The sequence below is a fragment of the Rhipicephalus sanguineus genome, unplaced genomic scaffold, assembly GCF_013339695.2.
Source record: "Rhipicephalus sanguineus isolate Rsan-2018 unplaced genomic scaffold, BIME_Rsan_1.4 Seq5594, whole genome shotgun sequence".
In the NCBI taxonomy this organism is placed as follows: Eukaryota; Metazoa; Arthropoda; class Arachnida; order Ixodida; family Ixodidae; genus Rhipicephalus; species Rhipicephalus sanguineus.
Genome location: NW_023615511.1, coordinates 13676 through 25064, shown reverse-complemented (window position 1 = coordinate 25064; position 11389 = coordinate 13676). Strand labels below are relative to the sequence as shown.

Here is an 11389-nt window from a genome sequence, read left to right as displayed (position 1 = left end):
GGAGCCAGCAGCAGCGCAACCGTGTAGTGAACCTGTTCGAGAACTACAGGGCCTGCATGCTTGAGCACCTGCGCAGAGTACGCCGCCGCCTGCAACGACCTCGGCAGCATTGCGTGGTGCGTGTTTGTCTTTGTTCATTGTGTTTGTCACCGTGTTTTTTTTTACTACACTTCAAATGTTTGCTACACATATCAACGAAACAGCGTTCTCCTATCAATGAATAACCCCCTTGAATAGGTTGGCAAAAAATGTGAAGCTCACCCTGACTCACTCGTGAAATATATTTTGCGCTTGGGGCTCACTCAAACTCAGACTCGCCAAAATTTTCCTCAAGCGGATTCACTCGGACTCAGGCTCACTAAAATGTTTTCACCCGGACTCGAACTCACCAATGTATTACTCACTTGGACTCACAGCTCGATCTGAATCTGAGTGAGTCGACTCATGAGTGATTTTGCCGACCTATGCCCCCTTGTCACACAACGCCATGCTGATGAAATGCTTCGACCAGGTTGTAAAATACGGCGCTTCACACTAAGCACAAGTGAGAGCTCAACTGTGAATGGCACATGGTTCCATTCACAGCCAAAGTGGTAACCGGAAAAGGCTGTTTGAATCAGGACAGCAAGATGCGGTAGCTTTAGTGCAACAAGAATCGTGCTTGTAAATGAAGTGAACAACAAGGGTGGTGTCAGAATTGAAATTTTATTACAAGTATCACGAGCAATGCACATAAAAAGCAAAATAAATAAATATCCTTTAAATTTAATGCCAAGGAAAAGAATATAAAAGTAGCTTCCTTTTATAATATACAAATGGAGTTATTACAAAGTGCCTGCTGCTCCTCTGCAACAACACACGCGTCTCGCAGCACGAAAGTCATTGTATTACATGAAAACAAGGCACAGTCGAACCGGTATTAATTGAACTCGCTAAAAAATGCAAGTTGTTGGTTGCTGATATGTCTTCCTCTATTATTGATTTCTGTTTGTACCCAATCCTGTTATCTAAACACTTCTAAGCAACAGAACACGTATTCGTCAACTATTTTTTGGTCTTGCAATATTTCAAAATTGTTGTGCAACCTAGACCTTTCACAAACGCTTTTCTTTTTTTCTAGGATGTGTAAAAATCGATAGAAAACGTACAGTGTGCCACAATATTCTACACGTATACACTATAAACATAAGGATACACTACAGTGCACTATGTGCATATACTACAAAATTGCTCAATGCATGACTTTGTATAATGAGATTTTAAAAAATGACATGGCAAAACATGATTTATAAATGAAACCACACTGTGCTATGCACATGTACTACAAAACTGCTGAATGCATCACCTCGCACGATGAGATTAAACAGAAATGACATCGCAGGACACGATTTACCATTGATCTACACTTTACTATGTACAATGAAACAGCACATCAGTGCTTCTGATATGCAGAAAAAGAAAATTAACTGAAAGAAAATTGCAGGGCACCATTGAAGCAAACCAGCGTATCATAGCTCGTGATGTGAACAAAAATAAATCTACATATATGTACAACTAGTCTTTACAAATCACTGTGCAGGTGCCTTCCGCTGCAATGAGGGCCCGGGCGAGGGTACCAATGCCTTGCAATTTGTGGACCGCGTCACCGAGAAGTTGAACCTGGCGCAGCTTTCCAATGATGCCTGGCCCTGCCGCCTGGTGTTTGCGGCTAGTAACTCCAGCGCCTCGGCCTGCCGGTTGCCCCCATCTCGCAGCTGCGGCATGAGCTGGAAACCAAGAAATGTGTTGCCATTATCATCTATAAATTTCCTGCTACCGACTCTTCGCTGGAAGCTTCTGTTCGTGAAGAGTTTCAGTGTGTGCAACAATTTCCTCTCTGTTGAAGATCCACTGACCCAACGGCATCCATGAATGGTGCTTGGTTCACCGCACAACCAACGCACTTCGTTTGGACAGACCAAAGCGGTGCCGGAATTCATTTTCGCTCATCTCATCAAACGCATCTCACGCCTCTAACCATCTCTGCATGAGAAGCAACCAAACAGCCCTTTTCAGGGCTACACAATCGTTTGCCCGGCTTTACGCGATGACTGACACAATCTCCTTCCGAAACCCTAGCTGCTGCAGTATGCAAAACATACAGCAAGCAGGTGTAACACAGGTGCAAACATGTGCATTTGTGTATGATGGCTATGTGAAAAAGTTATATAACGAGCTTGCTTTTTGAACAGTGTATTTAGCAATAGCACATTTTCAGTTTCACTTTTGAAGCAATTGACAAAATAGGGAAACATTTCAAGATGTTGAACATTTTTGCAATGCTACCTTTTTGCTACATCTGCAAGGCAGGACACCTGTTTATTCCATCTGACAGTTATGCATACAACTAGCTCCTGCAACCGTTTGCCAAATTTTTTTTGTGCAGCCTTTTGTCTTTATGCCCACAGATGTCATCTCTTCACAAACATATGCCTGCACGCATGAGCATCACCTGTGAGCATGTAACACCATCTACAGTTAATCAAAAACATCAGCGAAACTTACGAGTTGGGGCACGGGAAAGATCCTGGGCCACATCCTCTTCAGCCACACCAGTAGCAGCTGGAGCAGGGCTCACCTGTTATAGTAAGAAGTTTCTTGATTGACACACTGAGTGCAATAAGAAGTATGGAGTGGAAGTGAACAATAGCAATGTTTTTTAGAATGTTTCAACAGCGGCATGCTATGACACACAGACTTCGGAGAGGGGTGGAGGGAGGCAAGCCTACTGGCTACGCACCTCACTCGACTCGAGGGTCTGAGAAATGGGTTGGAACACGTAGGGTGCTCTAGTGACCTTCGAAATATAGTTCGCGGCTGTTCTTTCGTCATCACCGCAAATGTGGCTGTTTCGCATTCTGTTCTGGGCGGCGCAACGTGTTAGCACCTCAGCTAACGCGGCGGCCGGGTGATCCACTCGATATTGTTTGAAAAAAACTAACAGCGCGTAATGGCTCGAAGCAAACGAGCCCACTTGTTCGCAGCATGCAAGTAACAATGATATTCTAAGCCAGTGCTTACCGATTCAGACCACCCGAACTATGGGCCTCGCACACTCGTCCCTGTCAAGCACGACGCGGCCGCGGGTAATCCGAAATCTGGCCGCCTCGGGTGCTGCTGTAAAGCACAAGCGGGACGTGTAAGATGACCGACCACAATACAATTGTGCTCGCACTCACCTCTGCTGCCCTCGGAGTTTGGCAAGACCCTGCTGCGAATAGTAGCGCTCATTCCTCCATCGGGCCTGCCACTGGGCCCTGGTGTTACGCGCAGGGACTTCTTCGTTCAAAAGCGCTACTAGCTCCTGCCACATGTCGTCCCGGTCCTCCCTCGTGAACGACGGCTCCAGCGGGCACGACAGCCTCGCGATCTGTGGGTGCTCTTTCACAAAAGCCAGCAGAAGCTCCTTTTGACGATCCGACACCCGAGAACCAACGCAGACGTTGCGATCGGACGACATTTTGAAACTACGTCAGCCGCTACTTTTCTCTTTTTTTTTTTTTCGCGTGCGCGACACCATCTAGCGACGACGTCAAAAAAAACTAACATTATTAAATATCATCACTCAAAGCTGTTGCTGTTTGAAAGAGTGTTTGAGCTTGAGAAGCAAAAACAATAATTTTCTGTAAAGTAATTATATTTATTAAAAGGCGAGAAACGCTTCACGGTCCCTGTGCCGACGTCACAGGATGCGCGTCTACTTCCGGAAAGCTGTCCGCTTGACGATTAGCTGTTCTCTTCCTCTCGGCGGTTCTAGGCGGGAGAGCTGCGCCTCCTCTCACTTCTGTGACGTAGGCACCGCAGAACGAGCTAATATACTGACTCTAGAGGAAAAGCTGGGCCGCGAGACCTATAACCACAAGAACGCTGACATCTTGGAACGTTGTCATTCTTGCCATCACATATCAATCCTAAAGAAGCATCTGCACAATTAAAAAACTTGCGGATATTGTTTTGTGTTTATTTTGAATACTTCTACGAAAGAATACGACGGCTATTTATGCAATTTACTGCGCGCGGAAAGGAGCGTTTGCAGGCTGCTTTACTAGATGGCACCACCATATCAACACTCGCGAGTACGCGAGTGTGTGCTTGCGGCCGATTGCGCCGGTTTGCGCGTCGTGTTAAAGCCCCTGAAACTTCGCTACGTGTATCTCGTAGTTGTCATAGTGTCCCGTTGTGTGCGTTTTCTGTCGCCGCATACCACTCGACTTCATGTGACAGCCCTTTTTTTTTTCGAGCTGGAAACTTCAGTGCATCAGTGCAAACCAGGACGGGCGGCAAAGAAGAGATGAGACAAGCCCTGGAAAGTTATGTACGAACTAGTCGCAACCGATTTTATTTATAACTTTTTTAACGGCGATAAAGCTTCGTGGGCCGTGTAACTTTAGTTTCGATTGAAGCTTTCGGGAGATGTCTCACTCACATTCGCCGCTGCATGCTGCAATCGACATTTTTCTGCTTTGCGGCTCTCTGCGCTGAAGTACGGCAGCAATCAGCTGAAAAAGAACGTGGATACAGGTGTCTCGCCATTGCAAGTCGAATCAGCGCGCGACCACGGCCTAAGGACTTTGCTTCGAGCTGCGAATCTGTCGAGTGACCTTTGTGCCAGCGAACGGAGAAACTTTGGTAGGGAGTGCCTAGTAAAAACCATGCACAAACAGGTGGAAATTTTAGCTGTTATCAATCGGACCAGCTGCACAGACAACCGTACACTAACACACGGCTTCACGCATCAAAACGCAGCTGATGTTCTCTGAACACGCGTAGCGCGTAGCTGGCTTAGGTTGGTAGATTAAAACTGATTACTACCGTCAAATATAGCGAGCGTCTCAGGGTCTGGCAACGCTGGCAACGATCGTTTTGTTCCATCATGGCGGAACCCATGCGGTTATAGGTTTCAATGCATGGGCCCTATGGGGAGCTTTTCCTCTAGAGTCAGTATATTAACTCTATGATAATGAACCGCTGTTCCGTGTTCCGTATTCCGTTTTGGCCGCCATTAGCGCCCCGTGATTGGTCGTTTCAGCTGTCACTCAAGTGACGTGTCGGAAGCCCAAATTTTGGTGACGTCAAAATGACGAGTACGCGCTCATTATGCTAAAATATACGGAATCGGTTCCGTCCAAGCGCGGAACAATCTGCGAGTGGCCCCGTTTCGACGGAATAGCAAACATGGCGGTGCCGGCGAGCTTTTTCGTGTTGTTAGCGGCGATCGCTCGGCGGCTCGGCAGCACCGTGAGCGCCGTGAGCGCCCGACGACGCGTTCGACATGCCAGTCGATGAAAGAGTTCGCCGTCACTTTCGCCCGAAGAAAGGAAGGTGCGGCGGTTGTGCGACGAAGTGGCCGAGGAAGGCGCGCGACGGCGCGACCGACTTCGCTGTCGGTGCAGCCTGTGGGTGTTGTGCGGCCTTCGGTTTTTCGCGAGTGGCAGCTTTCAAGCCTCGTTTGGAAGCGAGGATACATGCAAGCTGCGGTGAGCAGACTGTGTGCGATGTTGTGGCGGAGGTAATCGTGCACGCCGGGATCCGTAACAAGTGGGTTCACTTCCCGTGGACGCCGGATGAAAAGGCGGCCTTGAATGTTTCCTACGGCTGCCGGCGTCATGGGATGCGTGGACGGCAGCGACGCAGCGTTGCCGTCATCATTGCACCGAAGGGTGACCATCACAAGGCGGCATTTTATCCCCGCAAAGGACATTATGCCCACATCGTCATGCTAGTAAGTATCGGTCTTCCCATCCTTTCGAGCGCATGTCCGCGTAGCGAAATGTGGCTCACGGTGGTTCATGCTTTCGTCAGATCTGCGACGCAGACATCGGAATCCTGCCGTGAACCACTGAGTCTGGGATCAGACTACGACGCCCACGTCTGGCGGACAACGCGGCTGCGCGAGCGCATCGAAGGGGCCCGGATTGCCGCGGCCGTACCTTCTGGCTTCTAGGTGAGCAGAACAAAAAGTTGGGATATTCACAGTTTGAGCTAACTGAACATTTGCTCGCGCTATGGTTAATGCCCTGTTTGATTAGCTCCAGGTACTTGGTAACTGTGACAACTTACAGGATGTCACTCACTGCACGTGTGTCATCTTGCAGCTATCGGTTATCCGCTCCATAATATCGACAAATGACTCACATCGTCATGACAGCCCATTTGTAGTAGTCATGCTTCGCGTAGTACGGGTAAGTCAGACTGGTGAGGTGTATAGCATTAGATCATGTAGATGATGCTATCATTGCTCTCTTTGTGTGGCTCAGCCTTGTGGATCTCTTACATGGAAGCAGTATTTACAACACACCACTTGTATTTGTGCAGGTGACAGAGGCTACAAACCAGGACCATGGCTCCTGACACCTCTCCGAGGCTGTCCTCTCAGAAACGGTGTTAACAAGGCAAGTGCTACACCGCACATGCTACAATGCAGTCTGTAATGAAGCGTTGTGCTGGGCGTTTGAAAAGCTGCTTCCGCTGCGTTCAGCAGTGCAGTTGTACCCTCCATTAAGAATCAGAATGTGCATCTCACATTGCTGCAGCATGTGCAGTGTTGCACTTGCCTTTACATTGCAGAAGGTGACAGAAATGTTCATGATTTCAGCGAGCGATGATTCCAATAGTGAGCATGGCAGTGTTGTCAGGGATGACCCCGAACCACTGCTTAGACAAGGAAGGTCATCACGCTCCTCATGTATTCCTGGACAAGCTGTCCGCAGTGGTAATCCGCTATTTGGCTAACTGCACCACTGACAACAGCACTAGGCAAGTGTCATTTCAGTGAGAAACATATGCCTAAGAAGTAACAATAATAGATGTGGTTTTCCGTGCCAAAACCATGATACAAGTGTGAGCCACACTGCAGTGGAGGACTGAATTTATCTTGACCACCTGTGGCTCTTTAACGTGAATCTCAATGCAAGTACAGCAGTGATCCTGCACGTTACCCTCATGGAGATGTGTTCGCTGTCAGCAGGAACAGACCCATGCGCTGAATGAAGCTTAGCAGCACGACTTCTTACCTGCTAAGATGTTACCTAACAAGTAGAAGAAAACGTTTCGAAGTTAAATTTCCTGGTAATAATAAATCGCTGCTGGGTTTCATCATATGCTGTATGACCAGGTCTTTCGCAGAACTTGACTACACGTGACTGGGTCATTTTTATGTGGCCGTAGATAGGAACTTTTCATTTAGCAACTGTCAATATAACGCACTGTACTAGGCAGCTGAGTGCTATAGCCAATTCTCTGGAAAGCAAGGGTTTGTTATTGTTTTTGTTACTGCTGACAGTCTTCTAATCACGAACACTGTGACCGTTATCTGCTCTATGACTGGGAGTGCACACCAAGTCTTTGTCTCCTCACTTCGTGTATAACAACACAGGGCTTGCCTTTTACTTCACGCACAACTTGCGGGCACTGTGCTCTTTTGTTGCACATCCACCACACTGTTCCTTTTGAAAGGGCCAACTGATGCTGAAACAGATCGTCTGGCATTTCAAGTACCTTTTTCTCATTCAGAAGTGTGCTCATTTGTGAATGAAGAAGTAATGTGAAAGAATATGTAAGCAGTCTCTTCAAGACAGAACCTTGTAAAAAAAAAAGAATTTATTCGTGTTCACACCAATGCAAAGACGGCACATACTTTCTGTAAATAAACGTACATTGTGAAACTAGTGTCATGTTTTTAAAGCATTACTGACATTTATTACATGCACAAGTTACAAGAAACATCGTGCTGAAGGAAGCACAGTGTGACATCGTACTGCATGGGTAATTAATGACTACTATAATGCAAATATAGATAACATCAGCATGCCTTTCTACTAATGACATATCACGTTGCTAAAAGCGTTATATGCGTTTCAAGGAGCACCTTTGTCGTCGCGTGTGGCAGGGAGCAATACTCTAACCAATGTCTGCGCACCTCAAATTTTGGTTTAAGTTCGGCACATGTTGTCACTGCTTATTGCTGCGTCCCACCATACCACATGAAAAAAAAAAAGAGGGACACATGAAATGTGCACAGTATACGAATCACAAGGTACGTGGGCAATTGTGTGCACAGCTATGCATTTCAGATATATTACAGAGTAGTATAGTACCCCTCACAAGATGGTGGTTTGTCAATGTTTATAAGAAAGGACAGTTGCATAACAATGGTATTACATGAAGCAGCAAGACAAACCAATGTATACAGTGTGCAAAACACGCCTGTGCAATTGACGGGATGCTTTCCTGAATAGGCAATAGCAAAGTTTTTTCTTACAGATATAGCGTCAACATTACATAAATGTAAAATGCATGTTGCAATGTAACTGGCCTAATTTGTTTGCAAAAAAAGTATATGTTTGGTTTTCGAGGACATAACTTTGCAAAAGGATTGATAGCTGTGACCCACGCAAAAGTCAACTGCAGTTTCAAAAAGGACACAGATAGTAGCCTGTGTGATTATTTTGCTCAGTGTAAAAGCACCTCCTGTGAGTGGCAAACAGGCATATCATCCTTTAGTGCAACTTGTAAAAACACTTGTGTCATATACATTTCAACTTCAAGTGACATCATGAAACTACAGTCTTTGGTGTACAGTCAAGCATGGTCTTCAATTCATTTCAGATAGCTCACTAGCACATGTCAAAAAACTTATGAAGAGCAAGCGCTGCCACAAAATCTTGCACTGTGAATTTCACTGGAGGGAAAGGCTATGCTTACAGGCTTACCGCATGAAATGACGCCACATGATATGTGTTGTGTGCATCATTTCAGAAGGCTGACGATCACATGTCAAAGCAACTTGTGAAGACGTGCTCACACTACCACAAGAAAGTGGAGTATCGATTTAAAAACACTTATGCACTACACTTGTCACACCAAAAAGATGACACGCAAGTAAAGAAACATGAAACAAAGAACACAAAAATGAAGACATGTTAAAACAGAAATAAAGTCTTAATGTTCATGGCCGACAAGGTCGCTACAGCAGCAGTGAAGACTGGGGAACTCCAGGCCCAATGGCAGCCAGATGTTAGAGGGTGCCTGCGATGCATTGGGTAGCCGAACGCATGCCCCTCACTCCATCGACCAGCTCGGGATGCTGCAGCTAGAGAAATTCACAATGTATTACAGGCCACTTAATGCAAGAACACACAGGATACCAAACTAATGCTCCATCGGTTTGATTCGGATAGTCAGCGATGACAAGGCATTTGTCATTGAGCTGGAGAAAAAATCCAACCGTTTTTTGTTATACGTTTAAACCAGGGCCCAACCAGAAGACCTCAAATAGATTTGAAGTGTTGGTTCCACTTATTTTTGTTCCATGAAAATGTGACCCTGAATTGACTCCGCTTCTTCTTAACCTCGGTACAAGCACTTCAATGTAGCATCGTTAAGTCTTCACACTTGAGCCTCCTTTACGTGGCAAAAAAACCTCGGAACTTGGCGAAACACTCGTAGCACTTCTAGCCACACACACACCAAAAACAGGCCCACCGCTGCTGGAACAGCCTGAGAGGTGGCTCCGTAAATTTTCCCCCTTTTTTTTTCAGAGTTCTCGCCGCAACGCGGTAAACCAATGCAGCATATATCATAGAGTTCTTTGCAGGCTACAACAATTATACTTATCAAATCTATTCGTTATATCATCACAAATGAAACACCGTGGTGTGCATGTTAACACAAATGTTTTACGCAACAAGTTTCTTCTGTGCAAGTTCGATTAATCAGAAATGTACGTAAAATGCACAGGGGAAGAAACTGAATGTGCACGTCCATGTACGCTGTAACTACGCTCGCTCACGCACTATCGTTCACGAAATCAAAAGGTGAAGCTTACTAGATATCAGACGATAGAAGTACAGGCTTCCCCAGTTCATAACGATTTTTTTTTTCGCTACCTGTAAGAACCAAAGCAAAGTAAACATAACGCGGTAACAGCATTGTTTACTCACCTTGCGGCTAGAATTCCATGTTTTCCTTGCTCTTCGCAGCTTCCGATATTCCTCTGCGACGAAAATACTCCCCGGTAGTCGCGATCACATTCTTTTCGCAGCATTATAGGTGACAGAACAGAAAACACGGCTCGCAGAGACGATCAGCTGTTTTTCTCGCAACGGCCGCCTTAAGCGACTTGGATTGGATGCAAAAGCAACACCCATGTGGCTACGACTCTCAAAATACGTTTGTTTTGCGTTTACTTTGCAATACGCTTCATTAACCTTAGCACCAGAAGCTCATAAAACAAATTTATTTTCATTTACGTACAATTGTTCTTTTGTCACACGCTCGCGGACGAAATAAACGAGTTATACGGCCCCTTTGCGGCCCTCAGCCAAAAAGTCACTAAAGCCCCTAGATTTTCTCCCCGAAAATACCTACAAAATACTAGGGATTTCCCCAGAATTCCTACGTAAAAAACGCCAACTGCCGCACTTGTCTTGCTCAACAAGCTATGGGCGGCTACGAGCGCTTTTTATTGGCCAAATTCGAAAAACGTCGCGGCTTCCGCCGTAGGCGGTGCCTCAAGCGTGACGTAACAGGGAAAACGGAATACGGAACACGGAACAGCGGTTCATTATACGGCCGCAGATCTCCGATCGCCCCTCTGTTTTCGTGGCCGCTACAGGGAGCGACCGCAGCGCCGCCATTCGGTAGAGCCTGAAACGCCTGTTTTAGGCACTTTTTCTCCCTGAAGACGGCCACTGGCCTAGGTACTGAGGACAAGAACGCCCCTAGCTCCACTTGTCCCTAGCTTGATCGGCAGCCATAGGCCATGCGCGCTTCACGCCGGTGTCAACCCACGCCAAAGTAAGTTTTTGCATTCGCTGTCCTGCGGTGTTTTCTACCGCGCCACGGAGCAAATGAGTTAAACGGGCCAGGCCTTCTGCCTGGTGTGTTGTGTTTGTGTGCCGTTCGCCTTCGAACTCTACCTTTGTGAATTTGCACCCTGTGTGAGCATGGGCCAGTCAGAGTATATGATTACACCACAGTACAAGTGCTTAGCTCGAGCTCGGTTGTAGTCGAGGTGGAACTGCATTCAACAATTCATTATTTACGTGACGCTACGGCCTCAGTCCCGAAACTTGATTTGGTGCAATTATGTTACTGTTACTGCAGCTTCTGATCGGTGCAGCTATTTTGCTGGAGGGAGGCTTCAATGTAATAGAGTCACTGTTTTGTTCTACATGTCCGTGTCGTTCCATTTGATATGTCATGATACACTTCGCGTGTAGATGGTCGACGCTACCATCTGTCCAATACATTAGATGGTTCTCAGTGCAACTGTCTAGCGCTAATTGTACCATTTTTATTACGTACCTCACTTCGCTGCAAGTGTGCTTATTCACAGCCCTGTGCTTCT

At 46.4% G+C, this 11389-nt stretch overlaps 1 long non-coding RNA gene across 1 annotated transcript; it reads left to right on the top strand.

Moving 5' to 3' along the window:
- Positions 1-5245: 5245 nt before the first annotated feature.
- On the top strand, positions 5246-7697 carry LOC119377732 (uncharacterized). Its single transcript, XR_005180857.2, has 3 exons — positions 5246-5761; positions 5842-5983; positions 6355-7697. It is a non-coding gene; the product is annotated as an uncharacterized LOC119377732 (long non-coding RNA).
- The last annotated feature ends 3692 nt before the right edge of the window (positions 7698-11389 follow it).